Consider the following 19,113-nt stretch of genomic DNA (forward strand, 5'->3'; position numbering starts at 1 on the left):
AACCAGGGACAAATCATATGCAGAAAATGCTTCAGAGTTGTATCTATGCTAACTTATTCAACTGGCAGAAAACACACCACAAACTAGAGTATGATTAATGCATGAAGACAAGGAAAAACAATAGAGAGGTTGCTAATGTAAATCATCCAACATCAACTCAGACGTCCATAAAAGTGAGCCTGTGCAGCTTGATAATGGATCCGTCCAGCTCAAAAAAATGCACTGAAATCACATTCCATTTGGTCAAAGATAAATAAATGCAGTGGGTAATGAAGGCTTCAGGGAAATGGTCAACATACTGGATAAAATATATGCTAGCCCCCCATTTAGAGGGATATCACAGCTGTGAAGTACTTAGGTACAAGTGTTATTCATATGCATGAAACTCTAATGAATAGAGTGAAAGACTTTGTACTGTATTTTGCCTCTAGGTGAGGCACTCGTTTCCATTAAATAAACACCTTATTTCTCTGTAAATATACTTTAATTAACAGGCATGAAAGACAATATAAAAGTGACAGGAGAGGAGTGCCTTGTTGATGTAATTTTATGTTTTTTTGGTCTTCTTTTTTTTTTTTTTTACTAAGAATTTAGAATAATAAGGTTTTAAGAATACCAGTTTTATTTAGATTTGTACATTAGCAGAGTAGGAGAACATGAATGTGAAAGTGCCATTATATTTACATGTCACTAAACTCAATGAATAATTCTGACTAATAATTGTGATTTCAATACTGATCAAAATAATTACAATAACCATTCATATTCCTTTTGAAATCTAAGCAAATAAAGATGGTTAAATTGAAGGAAGTTCTTGTCAATATTCAGCCAGGTTAGTAAAATCTGTTTTGTTTATAGTTTCAAAATGGGAAAGTTAGAGAACAGGATTTAGAAGTTGGGGAACCCCAAAAGATTTGGGCTTGTTCTCAATAATCAGTAGGAAAGCAACAGCCAGGTGTTGCAAATTCCAATATATAAATAGCTCCTTAAAATAATGCCGACAAAACAGGCTATAGGCAGATAAAGTCATTTCAGGTGGCAAATTCCTTGGTTCATAAAATAATTAAAACATGGCAGTTATCAATAAGTTTAAGGTTAAGCTGGTTTCTGTAAGTTGAGGTCTAAAGATATAAAAAAATGATGGGCTTCTTTGAGAATAATTTAATGAAAAAAAAACTCTCCAACTATTTTGTAGATTGATTGTGCCACTGGTGTTGTAACATTTCACTAATAGATGAGAGAACTGATTCAATTAAATTCTAGCAAATTGTAGAAAAACATACAAGATAATTGTCATAAATCTGCCTGAACATCCTCAATGGTCTACATCAATAGGCACAAGCTGAAGGATTTGCTAGAGACCTCACAGTCTGTTCCTCACTGACTGTATTTACATGACCTTTTTCTGTAATGCAGTAGTGTACAAAAATCTGTATTCACACTATAGATACTAATCAAAGTGTTATACAAGTTCTTCTTTAGGATAGAACAAAAATCAAAAAAACAATTTTCCAGCACACTTGCTACATCAGTTGACTTCAGCTGTGGAGGAAGCAGAAAATTGCAGATAAAGACATTATTTTCATTTTTATTGCATGAAAGAGCACGGCCATGATAGTAAAGCATCTAAAAAGATAACATGTTAACACAAAGCTAATAGCAAAGACCTCCAGACTCCAAGTTTAAGGAGAACATGCCAACCCAAGTCAAGCAGTCAAAGCTGAATAGGTAAGAAAAGCAGTGATGGGCAGTCAGGCTTAGCCTCAATTTCAACCTGCAGCAGTTAAGACAGTATTTCTCTGTGAAGTGCTCTTTGGGCTGGTTTTCAACTTTAAAGATGGCTTTGTGTTAGCAATAGAAGTGATTAGATAGTCAAAGTAGCTAGTTTAGAGTTTAGTCCATCGAGTTTAGAGTATATGATCTTCTTGGAATAATGAGGACCTATACCCAAATTGGCATAACTAGAGTTTTTTTCTCGTTATTTTCACTCTGCTGACAATGAGTGCAGAAATCAATTCATGGCAATTTAACAAACTCATTTTTTCAACAGACCTATTTCAGTACCAGGTAAGTACAGCTTTAATATTTACTGAAAATGTGGCAGAGGCTAACATAGCTGGTGAAGGCAATAGATAAAAGAAGACATCTACCTAAAAATCTATAACCAAAAATGCACTCAAAGTCAGTGAGATTAACGATTTCATATTATCTTCATTACTTACTACAGACTAACTTGGTTAATTTGCTCACAGTGAGATACACCATCTCTATAACCTTGTCAGAATAGGCTCAGTCCCACAAAAAGTCAGTACAGTTTCCATTGTCTCTCCTGGAAATTAGTGGGGGAGGGAATTAAAGAACAAGGTTAATTAAGAAAGAACTTAAATCACAGCTGCTAATCACTGCAATGTACACTGAACCCAGTATCTACAGTCATTTTTATTAAGAGTTAGGAACAGAGATGAGGTTCCACAAAAAAGACAAATTTAACATAAGGCAATGTTATTTTTGTAGGTATATTACAGCCAAGTATTTCCCCTACAGACATTTTTGAATAAATATATTTGTGTCCTCTCTCATTGAAAATCAGAATGCATTACTTCAAAAGCTTAACATTCAGGTTTAAAGCATCACTGAGCCTGTATTCTCAGTGTATTTGCAATGCAGGCTTTAAGTTTCAACATCCCAATTTTGGTCATTGGGAAGTGCCGCTTCAGTGTTATTCACAAAATAGAATCTCAAATCTGTAACACTGTTGTGTTGTTACTGAATGCCGCTTATGCAACTATTACTTACTCCGAGGGTGTGTTTGTACAAGACACCTGGCTATCTCCAGGCTGAGTAAATTGTACCTCACCTCATCTGGATCTCATTGCTGCCATCAAGCAGAAAAGCCATCATGCAGGTGGGAATGCACCTGCATGATGAGGAATGCTTAGAACAGAAGCCACAGCTTCGTTCTCCTCCATTCTCAAGCCTGGCAGGGTAGGGCTGTACCAGCTGCTCGAGAAACCCCCAGTGTGGGAAAGTCTCTCCTCGGCTAATGGAAGACAAACACCTCGGAGAGTGGTGGAGATAGCATGAAAACGATTAAAGCGTGACCCAGATTCTGTTGTGTCTCTGGCCTTTCACTGCAGTTGACAAATACAGGAGGGGACCTTGTTAATGAAAACACTGACGAATCACTTGATGCTAATGAAGACAAACAACCTCATCCCAAGGTGCAGCTGGCATAAGCTTTGACACGATGGCACAAGGAAGGTGCCCGTCAACAGAACCATTATATTAAAACTGAAACTGAGCAGCATTGATTTGCTACAAGAAAAAAATGCAGCAATAATTGCACTTTTTCAGGGCATAAGATGCATATTTGTGTTATGAATGTGACAGGTGGGCACAACTAGAAAACATTATTCAGTTCTCAGGCTACTGTGGACTTTTTCTGAAATTTCACTGGTTGGCATTAGCTTTTCTCAAAAAAGAAAAAAAAGCTTAATTATCTTATACTTTTACTGATATTGCAATTTCTTTAAAAGGCTTTCATGGCATTTCTATGTATTCATTAGTGTCAAGTCTTAAAATGGCACTGCTTCTAATAAAACACTCTAATTCATAGTCAATACAAGATCCATATTTCATTATGTGGCATAACCCATTTGCCACAATGTTATGTTGGCTGCACTTGACCCTGTTTATGTCTCCAGTAATTACAGCTCGCTGTGTGCAGAGCTTTCTCCTTCATGACTTTTGTCTCTGTCAGTATTTATTTGTCTTTGGACAAATTCGTCGCAGGAAGATCCTTTTTCTCAAATACCTTGCTTTGACTTTGTATCTTTTTTACCTGCTGAGATACCTGTGGTTCAACACTCCTAATTGACCTGTAGCTAAGTGCTAATGGACCAATAAGGCAGTGTTTGTTCCATTTTTGCGCATCCTTGTGCAACTTGCTTTTTCACTGTTGTGTGAGAAGAAAAGACAGAGGATATAAATATAAAACGAGCAAAAGCCCCTTGATGTTTGCCAGTGTTGTCACAGTGTGTGATGGGACTCTAGGGAGAAAAGCTTCCATCCCAGTGGGGAAGTCAACCCACGCCTTTAGTTGCAAACCTGCCCCTTTACTCTAGTGGGTTAACATCAGTGAAGAGTATGAATGATATATAGCTGATCAAGCTTTTGTTCTATGGACAGCTGAGTCCTGTGCTTTGCTATAGTCATGTAAACAATGTAGAATGCAGCATTTAGCATTAACATAGATAAGAAATCATTAACCCTCTATCTTAATACCATTTCTATGCATATATTGCTCTGGGGACTTTCTTTTGAATACTCATCTCTTTAAGGATGTCAGTCCTTCCCCTTTGATTCATATCCAACCTCATATCTTTCTTCTCTATCTGACTTTTTTAGTCCAGTTTTTTATCTTTGCATGGTCATGGGGAAAGTATACACAAATTCCATGCAATTATAAAGTTCATTTTTTGAGAAGCCAGAGGGAACTTAAGGTTTCTGATTTTTAGATGACGCCTGCTAGAGGCAAGTTAAGTTTTCCTAGAAAATAGTGTAAGCTAAATGTGTAAAATGTAGAGCTAAAGTGGATTAATCCATGGTATGTGCACATAGCAGTGCACTGGCTGATGAACCCTAGTCATGAGGGATTTATTTAGCAAATATCCAGCAGCCCAGCAAGGAAAAAAAAAATGAGGAGCCTATTCCACTGTTTCTACCAGCCCCTGATGCCATACGTGCTCGGAATGAACAATAGTGCATTTCCTCCAGCAGCCAGTAGGGGGCACTGATATAATACAGGAGCCTGCCAATCTGTTATGCCTGGCTGGCCCACAGAGATGTTTGCAGTAATTTAGTTCCACTGCCAATATATAAATAGGAATTCTGCTGTTAGCACAAAAGAGCGGGGGGGAAAAACATACTGCCGAATGAATGTGAATTGCTCCCCTGCTCCCATTTCAACATCAAAGTAATCAAGGAAAACAAGCTTTTTTAATCGAAAGTATGCAATTAGAATAAAGCAGAACTGTCCTGGCTGTGCACACTGCCAGAATGAAGAGATTAAATGGGTAAGGAGAAAGGGGAAGCACAATCACTGCAGCAGCAGCTATCGGACTGCAGTCAGAACAGATAATGCAACACCTTTCATTTCTGTCCTATACTGTTACAACAAAGACTGACTCAATTCTGGAATCTTCAAGGGCGGAAGAAAACAGTGATTATTAGAGGCAGAACAAAGATCGCTTATAGGAAAAACGACTAATAAAAACACATGTTTTCCTTTTCCCTTAAATACTGAAATACGTTAGATTTTGAATGTTCTAAATTTTCTACGTGATCTTCTTCACTGAGCTGGAGATTCTGATTTATCCCAATTAAATAGAAGAAAGAAAAAAAACAAGGATGCATGTTACAAAGAGTTATCAAAGAGCCAAGCTAGGTACAACATAGCATTCATTTGTTACTGTAGGATAATGAACTGTGCAACCTTCCTCCCTACACGCATACTACTACACAGATTCAACACGGCTATCCATAAGCATACCCCATGCTGTCCTGTCCTATGCAGTGTCAAAACAATGATAAACATTTGGTCACTATAGGAGTGCTCTGGAAACCAGCCAAGCTGAATGGGCTTTTTTGTTTCACTGAACAATAGCACTGCTAAAAGTACTTAACAGCTGTGCTATGCTCTGGGTTCCCCATAGACCCAGAACAGCACATCATACTAAGAAGTGTTGCTTTGTGCAGTTGTTCATTTCTTTATCCTTCTGGGAACAGTATATATTGAAAATGCAGCATTCTGAATGAAGAAAAGGAACAACTCTTTCCATTTTCTCTCAAGAATATCTGTGGGTAACTGGAATATTTCTTTTTTAAAAGATATTACGGTATTTGGAGGATGAAGTGCTTTATTTCCTGTTATTGCTTTGATAGCTTTATTGAACTAGACTGGGATTTTTTTTGTGTCTCTTTTCTACTAATTTTTCTCTCTCTGCACAACTCTGCTCACTCGTTTTAAACCTTGCTTTCTTTGATCTTTCTTTTTCGCTCTTGTAAAACTGCTGCCAGCAGAAGCTATAATGTAACCAGATAACATCTTAAGATAGCATCTCACCCTGGATAGCTGAACACAGTAATTTCAGGTAGACCAGTCACTAAGGTGCACACTATGTACACGTCAACTTCACTCTCTGCAGGATTGGACTGAACAGCTGTCATTTTAGATTGATTTCTCCCCGATTCCCAGTGTAATAAACACTTGGTTTGGTGATGTGTGAGTGTAATGAGGGTCTGTCACATGACTGACAAGTAATGTTCCTGCCGCTTCTTTTTCTGATTTAGATGACCCCCTATGTGTCTCCATGTCCATCTTGTCCACACACAGGTCATTAATATAAACTGCCCCATCAGTAATCAAACAAGCCAAATATTACAAAAGTATTACATTCAAGGTGATTTTTGATAACCATAAAATTAGTCTGAGCAGTGTCTCTGAAGAGCACCCCTTTCTTTTTTTGAATTACATGCATTTTTATTCATTTATTCATCTTGTAGTTGCAAATTGTGAAACCCATATCATTTTGTCTTGGTAAATATAATACCTTAATTAGGTTAACGGTCTGTTTTTTGGCAATGCGTCTGTTTTGTTGCCTTTGTTTGTGGCTGCATTTTGTATTTTCATCTCAGCAGGCACGTTATTTTATGCTGCGCTTACTGTCAATCACCTGACACCCACAGGAAGAAATGCAAGTCGCTGCCAGAAAATAATACCTCAAACAATAACAATAATAATACTTCAGCATGTCACCTTGCAAACTTGTCACATCCATGTCTTCTTATTTGGACTTTTTTTTAAAAATTTATTTTGTCAAGTGAGACAGCGGTCAATTTCCATTTTCACGCAGTAATGGTTATCTTTTGAAATGACATAAGAAGGCATAAATATGACATAAACTGCTGATTATTTTGCAAACTGGAAAACTGGATAAAGATGTGGCTCTACATGACAACATTATTCTCTATTAACAATGTACAGCAGTATGTGGGCGTACAGCACAGCAAACCCTGTGGTTGCAACTTCACAATCTGTCACACAACAGCTCACATATCTTTAGTCCACTCATGTATTGATATTCACAAATATTACACAAATCCACGAGACATCTCCCTGTATAGTCTGGCAGCCATCTGTCATGTCCAGTTGACTGGTCTAGTACTTTGTAAATTGTTGATAGCACATCTTTAAGCCCCCTTCCTCCCATCTTCTGTGCTAAAAGTCCTCCCACATACCTTCCCTTCATTTAGAGAGGACAAGCAACTACCCTACTTAATTAACTGACTCGTGTAATTAGCTTTATGGCTTTGTATATTTAAAGCATTACATCATTTAGCCAGCACATACAGCACAATTGAGCTTAAACTGCACCCATGAAATGTTTCTTTACCTTCCTTTGTTGTTTACTTCATAGCATGCAATTTCTGGGTCACACATGGAAAAGTTTCTAAATATTGACTTCTACTCTATCGAGACTGGGCTCGCCTTTAATGTGTGATTGACAAGGACATTAATTATTTTGCTAGAATAGACTTTAGAAACTGGCAACACGCTGATAGAGCTGTAGCGCTGAGTGATGCAAAAGAGATATTTTGTTCCACTACATGCCAGACTGGGTGCTCCTGCCAGTGTAAAAACAGGAATTCTGGATGCTTGGGGGGCAAGATATCAATTTAAATGGATGTGCTTTTCAGTGTATTCCATTCCCCTTTTAATTTACTTGTTTATAACAAAATTTATTAGTAAAATGTAGGGATGCCACCATAACTGGATATGTTATAACCTATAACCACAACTTATGGTTCCTTTCTTCACCACAACTTTGAAAATCCAGCTTTTTATTTTTTCAGTAGGTACCATAGCCAGTATACTGTATATACTAAGTGATATTACTTCCTACTAAACTCAGATTAGACTCATTTGCATTTTAGTCATTTGCACCAGCACCACTGCAGACTGGCACACAGCCCCTCCACCTTGCTAACAACTAAACACACAAACAGTGATGCAACAAACTTGGTGAAGCATATTAAAGACTGGCACCCCAGTCTTCATTAAGTAGAGGTTAGTAAATTTCCATTTCAACTACACTGAAGTATGAAACAGTTATCATGAACATTAATCCCACAGGCAACGTTAACGTTAGCTGTTTAACTGTTCACAGTTACCTACATTAGCCATTTTTAAGTAGCAGGTAGCAGCCACAACTGATAGTAAAAGAATAAGTATTGTCAGTCCTACCTGTCTGTAATTGTTATGGACAGTGTTAATTTAACAAGGTAACTCAATTATTTATGCCTAAATATTACATCTAATATTTCACCACACATTTTTGGCCATTTGTAAAATACCCACATTTATTTATTATTATCATTGATTTGTCTTTCTGGATGCAGATTTTCCAGCTTTTTCATGTTCTTACACACAGATATCACACCCTGACTTTTGTATCCCTGAAGACAATTTTTTGCCCACGTGTACCTTTGCTTCTGCAAATGGAACATAACATTAAGTTAATAGTTTCTCATTTTTAGGGGAAAACATTTGTAGGTGGCACATTTGGAGCTTGGTGGTGAAGCAAATTATTTTGTCCCTCAAACAGAGCCCAACGTTTTACTCATATGCATGACAGTTTTATACTTTGCATTATCTCCATGTTATGTTTATGCAGTTTACCAGAACCTGTCTATTACATAATTTTTATTAATACTACTACTTCAATAATACACAGTATTTGGTTTTCCTATTTAATCCCATTATAGACGGAATGGCTCAGTGTACAGTGTAAACACGAATGGATTTATATTTGTGGAACAGATATTAAAATTAAGTATGTCTGACATGGATGTTTGATAGACTGATGGAAGATCAAAGTGTAGTGTATTCAACAAAAGATTAAAAAAATAATAAGATTAAGTTGGCAAGGGTTATTTTTTAAACTCAGCAGTATTTAAAAAAAAATAAAAAAATCTATAAAGTGAACCTATCTATGGACCAAATTCCTCATCCTTAAAATAACATTTCAAATGAAGCATTCCCTCAACAGACGCTGCTGTGTGGGCTTTCCAGCCTCAACTTTCTTTATTGTATGCACCAATCGTCCCATTCACTCCCAGAGCAGGGAGACCTCATTAAGGCAGGTTAAGGCAACCCACTAATGGTTCCTCTCAGTGCTAATAACATGGGGTCACCTAATATTACACACTGCTTTGTTCCATTCATCCAGCTATTTATCATGTATTATTAACAGGAAGGTATCATGAAATCACTGCTATAATCATAATAATGTTCTCATGGCCTAGGTTAAGACAGGTAACACTCAGTGTGTTAGCAGGTGACTTATTAGAGGCAGCAGAGTAGGCACTCTCTCCACCGGATGAATATTTCACCACAAACCAAGTTACATGCAATAACAACACAGTGTCAAGCTGCGATGGGCTTTTCTGTATGTGTTTTGTGCAGCATGAATTGCACTGCATTTTGAATAACATGGTGTTATTTTGTATGCAAATCAATTTCTTATATATGGGACAATGTTTTCCCCCAACATTATTTAGTAAATGCAGAGATTAAATATGTGAATATTTTTGAATAATAGCAATATGAAAAACAGTATGATCCACAAAATAGCTATACAATAAAGAGAATACATCTACAGAATTTTAAAAATGAGGTCTAACTGCCTCCCGAGTCGGTTTAGTTCATACTTTATTTCAAAACATGTTCTACATTTGTTTAAATAAATAAAATGAGTAGGTTTCAATGTTATTACTTTTGTTATCCAAATATTCAGAGGCCAAGGGCCAATACTCAGTAGCTTTTCAGCATCTGTTTAGAATATGAAGCATGCTGTTAAATCAAATGCAGACCCTTTCTAGACTTTGGAAATCTTGCCTCGGTCATTGTAATGGGGAACGTTGCATTGCCAAGCAGGCAAGCTGATGTGATTTAGCATAATTTCAATAATGCCATTCATGGAAATGTGCAAGGTTGATGAAATTTTAATGGAGCTTGGGATAACACAACTGCTCCTCAATTACAATAGCTTCTCCAAGACTCTGAGGCTTCAGTCATAACATGGCTTATTTCATTACTGTACTATCAATGGTTTTATTTGACTTACTTAATTACTATGGATACCTCTATCATTGCAGAGTAAGAAAAATCTGAAAAGCCTCTCTTTCAGTTCCACAGTATTCTCTTGTTTGCCTTCTGTGATGTCATGGGTATACATACATTGGTGACTGTGAAATCCAGAAATGATTTCGACCATTAACTGTTGCATGAATGAGTTTCATATTTAACATATATCTGTTGTGTTGAAGTTGTTGTTGAAATACCCGCAAGAATTACTCTGGGCACTGGACTGAACTAAACTCTACACACTCTAGTCAGTAAAAGAAAAATGACTTCAGCTGGTATCACACTATTGCACATTTCACATCTGCTCTATCATTTTGCACTATTATTTTTCACACTGTCCATACACACTCACCAGCCACTTCACTATTTAGCTCGAAAAAAAAAGAAAGAAATTCTACGCCAATTTCATGGCATCAACTCAATGCTTGTAGGCATACAGACAACCTGCTGAAGTTCAACCCGAGTTTCAACATGGGGAAGAAAGGTGATTTACGTGACTTTGAACATGCCATGGTTTGCAGGTGCCAGAGGAACTGGTCTGAGTATTTTGGAAGCTGCTGATCCACACACTGTTCTCTGGGCAAAAATGCTCTGTTGATGCCAAAGGGCAGAAAAGAATGGCCAGATTGCTTCAAGCTGACAGGAGGTAACTCAAATAACCATTTGTTACAAACATGGTATGCAGAGCATCTCTGAACATACCTTGAAGCAGATGGGCTACAGCAGCAGAAGACCACTCAAAAGAATAGAATAGGAAACTGAGGCTACAATTTGCACAGATTTGCCAAAATCTGACAATAGAAGGTTGGAAAAACAGTGCCTGGTCTGACTTCTAAGTCTTCATTTCTGCTAAGACATTCTGATAGTAGGGTCAGAATCTGACACGAATGCACGGATCGATCCTGCCTTGTATAAATGGGTCAGGCTTTTGATGGTTGTGTAATGCTGTAGGTGATATTTTCTGGTTAAACTTTGCACCCCTTAATGTTTTAACACCAAGCCAACAAGCCCATACTCGCTTGACCACAGCATGCCTATCTTATATACTTCCAGCAGAATAACAAACCACAAAGCTTAAATCACCTCACAGTGAACATGACAGCGACCTAACAATACAAACACTTGAACAGGACAATGAGTTCACTGTACTCAAATATCCTCCACAGTCAACAGATCTAAAGAACAAAAACAAAAAACGATCCCACTGTATATCTGAGTTGTCTACTTTCAAATTTAAAATTATGGGAAGACAATAAAGAATTACATATGATATCAATACCTTTCCTTTCTTGTGTCCTCTTAAAACTAGGAGTGTCCTAAAAGTATTTGTTTGATTCATTTTTGATTGGGGTTTACTGAGTCATGCATAATGGACATCTTTGATCAATAAAATGCTGTCTGTGAGGCAACATAATACACAATCATTGCCTTTCTCTTTGTACTTGTCTATTTCACTTAATAACATACTGACAAAGAAAAGAAATAATAAACATATCAACATAGTCTATGTAGTCTGTATTTTCCTATAATTGATTAGTTTGTTGATGATGGTATTTTCATTTTTGCAGATATGAAAAAAAAAAAAATCTTAAATGTATTTCAATCAGATTTATTTCATGTGTTTTTACTCTATATTTGGAGCTGTCTGCAATTTTCTGAGTGTAATTGACTTTGTATTACCCTGTTTGACACCTTCATCCCGTACCCTCTCCATGTGCTACTGCAACTCATTTCTCTTTTATCTTAAAAGTCAGAATTATTTAAGAAAATATTTTCACACTGCAAACCATCTAAACTATTGTTTGATCTGGACTGAGACCTCTTTTTTTGGGCAAGGATGGAGTTTTCAGATTGTCATCTAAGAATTTTTTACAGCCCTGATTTCTCTTCAAAACAAACTGAAAGGTCTGAAAGTGTAAAGCAAACAAGTTAGGTGCAAAAGCACCAAAAACCATGCATTGGATAACATACAATTAGAGATGACCTGAAGAAAAACGGAGACAAAAGATACTCAGTGCACGTATTCAAATGGACACATATGATCACAAAATGTGTTCAACAACCATCAATCATCTTTTAAAAGATTTCAGATTACGGCTGAATTCCATCACAGAGTGCTTTCAACCAAGCAGTTTTATAGATGTAAAACATTTTCCAGCACTGAAGATTTATACCCACAAAACAGAACAAGCTGGGCTGTAATTCCTATTCAGTCAAACTAGGGAACTCATTCAATGGAATTTCCTGTCTTTGCTTTCAAGACTTTATGTTTTATGAAGGTAAAATGCAAATGATTGCTCCAAAAGTGTGTCATTGAACTGGCATATTATATTCTGGTGGCTGATTCTCTACTCAGATGGCTTATTTGACTCCTCGGTGTTTGGTAAATAGTAGGTGGACTGGTCCTTATATTGCACATTTTTTTGTCCAGCTGAGCACTCAAACCACTTTTTACTACAAATTACACTTGTCTATTCACACAACATTCCTATATCACTATTTTATTCATTTTAACACTTTCTGTCACACATACACTATGATGGATGCATCAGAAACAATTAAGGGTTCAGCATCTTGCCCAGGGACACTATAACATATGGACTGGAGGAGCTAGGGACCGAACAACAGACCTTCCAATTGGTGGATTACCTACTCCAACTCCAAAGCCACAGCCACCCGCCAGTATGCATTTTTCTGCAGTTTAACGCCATTATCTGTTCAATTAGTGCACTATCCCTCAATGCCTTATGTTTTCTGTTGGCCTCAATTTCTTAGAGTTTATACCAATTTGACTTGTTTTCAGACAGCCTCCCATCCAGGAAGGAAAATGTTTGGTTTTATTTTTCACCTCAAATATATTATTCTCATGTTTTCCTTTGAAATCAACATCTACCTTCAGGATATGTGAGTCTTCTCTCTCATTTTATTCTCTGTATCCAGAGAACTCTGAACTCAGTCATACTGGAAATGGCAATGCAAAACAAAGACAACAAGGACCATGTCTCCAGTAGCACTCCAGAGATATCAAATTATTCCTTCTTCTCTCCTTTTTTTGCCTTTTGTGTATCATTGCTTTTTATTTTGACATAATATGTGAGACGTGCCAACTCTAAAGGCAGCACCTAGGAGTTTTGTATGGGGAACACATCACTACCCAACACCACAGCCATGTATGGAGTGAATGCTTAAAAATGTATGAACCATGTGCATTATGTATAATAATGTTTTAAATATAAGATCTCCTTTGCTCCATTGAGACTTTTGTCTGTATAGTCCTGGTTTATCTGGACTGATTGATCTCAGTTGGATTTTGCATTAAAATACCTGTTGAAAAAACAAGGGAAAGGGGGAGAGCAGAAAAATAACCCAAGCTTGATAAAAAAAAAAGCAAATGTGTGATCACACAATAGCAGTGATGAGCACACAACCTCTGCTGACTATCTGTCACATCTACCAGATTATTGCTGATGAGTTTTCATACAACCGCTCCCTGTGGGTAAAAGAGATTTAAACTGTGATCACAACTATGCATCAATATATGCTGGAGACATTATACTGCATTATACTGCACAAGAGTTTCTAAGAGACTTTAAAGCAAACAACTCTCCATTTATTTACTTTGGTTTTGCCTCGTGTAAGAAGCCAAACATGTCTGCTTAAAAGGATATAGACAGTATTCAACTGATCTCTTTTCAAATGTGTGTAGGCGTGTGTACACATGAATAAACAATAATATATGTTGTTTCTTCTCTTCTTAACAGGAATGTTTTTCTTCACAACAAAAGACAAATGAGTGAATTCCTCTGTATATTGCTAGTATGAAGCTTCATTTTCTTGATTTTTAGTAAAAAAAACCCACACGTGATTAAAAAAAAATCTTTATCACATGTTTACTGCAAATGTTCGAGATGCTTTGAATTAAAATGTTATGTTTTCCGAGGTCTCGAGGCAAAAAACAAAAAATATTTAATGATATTTGGCCCTACAATTAAATGAGAGATTGCTTCATTTTTGCCATGTCTTATTTTCCTTAGTTTAATGAGACTTCATGTTTTAAGGACAAAATGCTTTTAAATGCTTTGAAAAACCTGTTAATCTGTTCCATAATGGTTTTTCCGCATCTCCAGATCTGTTTTCATTACCCAAAGAAAGAAAAAGAAAAAGAACCCAGCTGTAGCATTAAAATACCGTAATTGTTAAACAGCCTTAGAACTAAACATCAATAGTCTTTGATGTTTAGGATCCACCTCGTAAAAGTATTGGGAAAAATTTAATCAAAAGGTACTTTATGAACAGTAGTGAAGCAATTACAATCCCATAGTCCTTTTCAAAATGCTCAATTATGCCAGAAAGTAGCGCCTGAATTCTACATTGCCTCTTCCTAAGAGAAAGACGAAGACTAAGCAGATTTCCCTCCGCCCACTGAAACATTACACATTATTTACTACATAAAAAAACTGTTACATACTCAAACCAGTGCTGTCAGAAATCAGGTTAAACATCACCATCACTTGTACTCTCAAATTTCATTGCTGTCTGTTTATGCAATAACGTGTCTGCAGTTGCTGTCCCTTGCAAAATTCAAGTTTGCATGATTCACATGCCAGTGATAGCCATTCAAATCCATGTGGTCCTTATCCCAATGCTAATAGCAATCTACGCTACAATGATGTCATGGTCATTTGTGTTTTTCTCAACACAATACACACATCTGTTGTTAAAAGAGTCTCTTCGCCTAATTCCCTCGGGTACGGTTACATGTACCTCAATGCACTGGCACATTTAGTCTCCAATTATTGTTTCTCTTTATGATCACTATTAACCCGCTATCTCTCGGGCTCTGGTTCATCCACAGTGCTGATTAGTTGTGGATGCTCACCTGCACTCATATAAAGCCAGAGGAGATGGAGCAGCTCTCTCTCCTCCCTAAGCACCAGCATTTCTCATCAGTAGCTTGTTACAGTTATGTTAGTTATGTTGGGAGTTACCAAAAGTCCTGTTTTTCAGTTTTACTTTCATGAGTATACTTAATTACTAAGAAGCATGATCCACTGCATGGTTGGTCTTCTCCCTCTTTTGTTTGTTTTTGTCAGGCTACCCCATATACCTTATTTTTATTTAGTTTTATAAATAATTATTTCTCTATTATTAAAAACTAAATCAACTTTGTGGAATATTATGTGTTGGGTTCTTTTGGGAAAGATAATAATAATAAGAAAAACATAATAAAATGTTTTAAAGAGAGGAGAGCACAAAATAGTTTCTACCTTATAATATGGAACATGACAGAAAATGTATAGATAGTCTAAAACTATTTAACGCGAACACAAAAAATTATGGTGATTTCCATGAAAAATTTGTCAGCATTTTTCACCATCTCAGCAACATATGCTGTACAGATAAAACATTCCTCTACCACCCAGCAGTCAGCTTGATACTATTAACCTAACATGGCTGGAGAGTAAAACTCCAGGTTAAATGCAGAGGCTGTACCATCTATCCTTGACACTGAACTAGTAGAGGGTGTCACTGTTGACAGCTCCCATACTACATGACAGAATGATGAGCCAGTGGTGCAGAGGTGAAAAACTGAGCAGAGAGTGTGCTGTGTTACTATATGACCTCTGGGATGAAAATACTTCATCGTAAAGAAAACAGTTTTTCCTTTCTATAAAGCTATATAGAAGCTAAATGCTGAAAATGTAAATTGAATCCAGATTAAACTGGTCAGTCAGTCAACCCGATATTTAATAAGAACTTGCACTTTCAATTACAGCTCGGTAATAAAGTGGTAATAGTAGGGTAACAAAGCACAAACAAGAACGTTATAATGTGGCAATTTTAGTTATCACCACTCATTTACCAAAGTAATAACTAGTTAGTATCCAAGTAATAACATGGTAACAACAGTGGTTACCGTTGAGTAATCTAATAGGATAATGAGGGCCCAGAAATTGGGGGTAATAATGTGGCAAAATCAATTAGTAATAGTAGTGTAATTCCTTGGTAACAATATGATAGCCTGCCAGAAATCAGAAGTTATGAATTTGAATTTTCACATTTTTACACAGAGTTTAAGTTGTAATAACCTCATAATAATAATGTAATATTGGCTAATGTTTTAGCATATTTGGATAGTATTACTATATTATGATGCTTGAATTAAGCCTACCTTAGGTTCCTGTCATTCTCATTTGCTTAAAATCAGTCATGTAAATATTATGTTTAATGCAGCAGACTTCTTTTCTTGTTTCTTGAAGACACTTCACCTCTCATTCACAAGTCGCTAGGCAATGTAGTTTCACAGTATCAATGCAGTTTCACGTCCATCCTCGGGACATCCGGGTGCAACCAGCGGGGGATATCATAGGAGGGACATCAATCTTTTGTACTGTCTCTGGACTGAATTGCATTAGTTCAGCTGCAACAAATAAGGTGGCCCCTGAATGCATTTATTACTTATTAGGTTAGTCTGAGTAGGCTGTTTTAGTTAAATTAGAGGTTTTCCACTAAGCACAGCAAGTTCCGCAATGTTGTAATCAGCAAATATTAGTGAGTGTTTGGTATTACCGTATTTTTCAGACCATAAGGCGCACTGCATTATAAGGCGCATTAAGAAAAACAAAACAGTCATTTAAGTCAAACTTTGCTCAACTCATTCTTCTTGCTTCCTCCACTTCCGTACCATTGATTCATTAATATGAATTCCCTCACAGCTGCTCCCATGTTGTTGCAGTATATTAATGACTAACCTCGTATCATGGATGGATTATATCAGTTGTTCTCCTGACTGAAGTTTGGAGAGCATCCGGCCATGCGATTGCATTTGTCTCTAACCATCGGAAACCCTCGCGTTAACTTTTATTGAGCGGAAAAATGTTAGCGTTCATCCACCAGCTTAATGGTGTTTATGTTATGCTAACATAACTGTGTCGCTAGCGATCACGTAGCACATCATTATATACCAGTTAGTCCAACTTCAGTAACCCTACAAAAGTCGCTGATGTTTAGTTTTCTGCCTTCATTTATGTTGGAAGTGATGGCAGAGCTGTATGTTTTAATTTTTTCAGATACCCCTCAATCAGAACATGCTATATCATGTTAAGGTGGAGACTAGCGAGCTAAGTTCCTGCTAACTGCTAACTTCTAATTCTGATGTCATGGATACCTGGATGTTAAACTTAATTGTCACACCTGGTAAAGCAGCAACACTGACCATTTTATTAAAGATGAAAAAATTTAGACAGTTTTTAACTCTCAGTGATGCTGCAGTGTTTGTTTGACTTTAGGACCTGAAGCGGACAGAGTTTTGGACACAGATTACTCCAAGAGGCTCCTGACTAAGGTAGTCCATCCATCCATCAAGCGGTGCAGCTTCGTAGCTTACCAAAGTTGTACTAAAACATTTTTTGACAGATTTTTGAGCACCATGTACCGCATAAAATTGGTTCGAGGTCAGTAAGCACAACCAGAATTTAAGAAAATTAAAGGATTTTAAGTGTGCCTTATAGTGTGAAAAATACAGTAGCAAGTATTTAAAATCAACACACAAACACACGCACACCAATTACCACTAATTTTAGATAGTCAATTTTATATGGCATTGAGAAATATCTATAAGGAAAAAAACCTAATAAATCATAGCATTTGCACACTACTCTTTATTGGAAAGAGATGCTGTTTTCCATCTTTTCATTACAAACCACTACCTATCTCATAATTTTCAGAAAAGACTTGACCTTTATGGAAACGGGCTTAAAACTGAACTTCAATTTTAACATATACAGATTAATAGCATTCTTAAGGTCAAAATGTTTAAGAGTTCAGCAGAAAAGCTGCTGTGAAGTTAAAATATAACTTTTCGGGCATTTGTTTTTTCTGGAGGACAAGATTTTACTTAATAGAAGTCAAAGGTTATAGAATATTATCCTTCCCTGAGATTAAATTTGAATATTAACATGCTTATTAACTATTTTATTTATAGTTTACACTATGTGATATTTTTAAGGTGAGTCATGTTTTAATAAAGTGATGAGCATAATTAGCAACACATGCAGAAGAAGCTGTTATATCACTTGGCTCTGTGATTTACAATATGGCATCACAAATAATTATTACAACAATTAATAACAGAGACCCTATGACAACACAGAATGATTTAAGTCTAACTGACTGCAAAGTAGATTTCTCATATATAATTAGTGATTTCTTGGGCAGTCCCATCTTAATTTGTGAACATGAACAGGAAATTGCTTTCAAAGCCTCCAAAGCAAAAGCAGCCAGGCCTGACTAATTAACATCATAAAGAGAAACAGAAGCTCAGGATTCAGTAATGTATCATTGAAGAGAATGTCAGTACACAAGTCAGTTTGTAATGGATATGAGGACGTTAAGTTGTATAATTTGTATACTGGTGTTGCTCTAACTGGTTTTAGTGTGATGCCTTTATTTTTCTCATATTGCTAAAAAGAGGCTCCATTGCTCTTTGCCATATATTTTTTATGTCGCTGGAGCATACTGAAGGGATGAAAGACTATTTGAGGTGAAGCTCAATTTCTAACACATTGCATAGAAGCAGTAGCGGTTGCCCGTGTCGCCCGTACTCATGCTGCCCCGACATCAACCAGTGCATATTGGGAATGGCATAGGCACCGATCGGTTTTCTATCGCCCATTTCCTGGGAGTAAGGGCGCCCTCCGTTTGCGAGGTGTGCCTGCTGCTTGCGGCACAGGGAGGAGAGGACGGGGCGGCAGGGGATTCACTAAATAAATCCAAGCCCATTATGTATTCATGATTTGAATCCTGGGTTGTGTGAAATCCCAGAAATACACCTTAGACAAAGTGAATCTGTGAACTAAGGTGTAGGTCTATTAGGTTAAGTTGTGGTGATCCTTGAGTTGGGGGAT

Source organism: Neolamprologus multifasciatus, chromosome 1, assembly GCF_963576455.1.
Source record: "Neolamprologus multifasciatus chromosome 1, fNeoMul1.2, whole genome shotgun sequence".
In the NCBI taxonomy this organism is placed as follows: Eukaryota; Metazoa; Chordata; class Actinopteri; order Cichliformes; family Cichlidae; genus Neolamprologus; species Neolamprologus multifasciatus.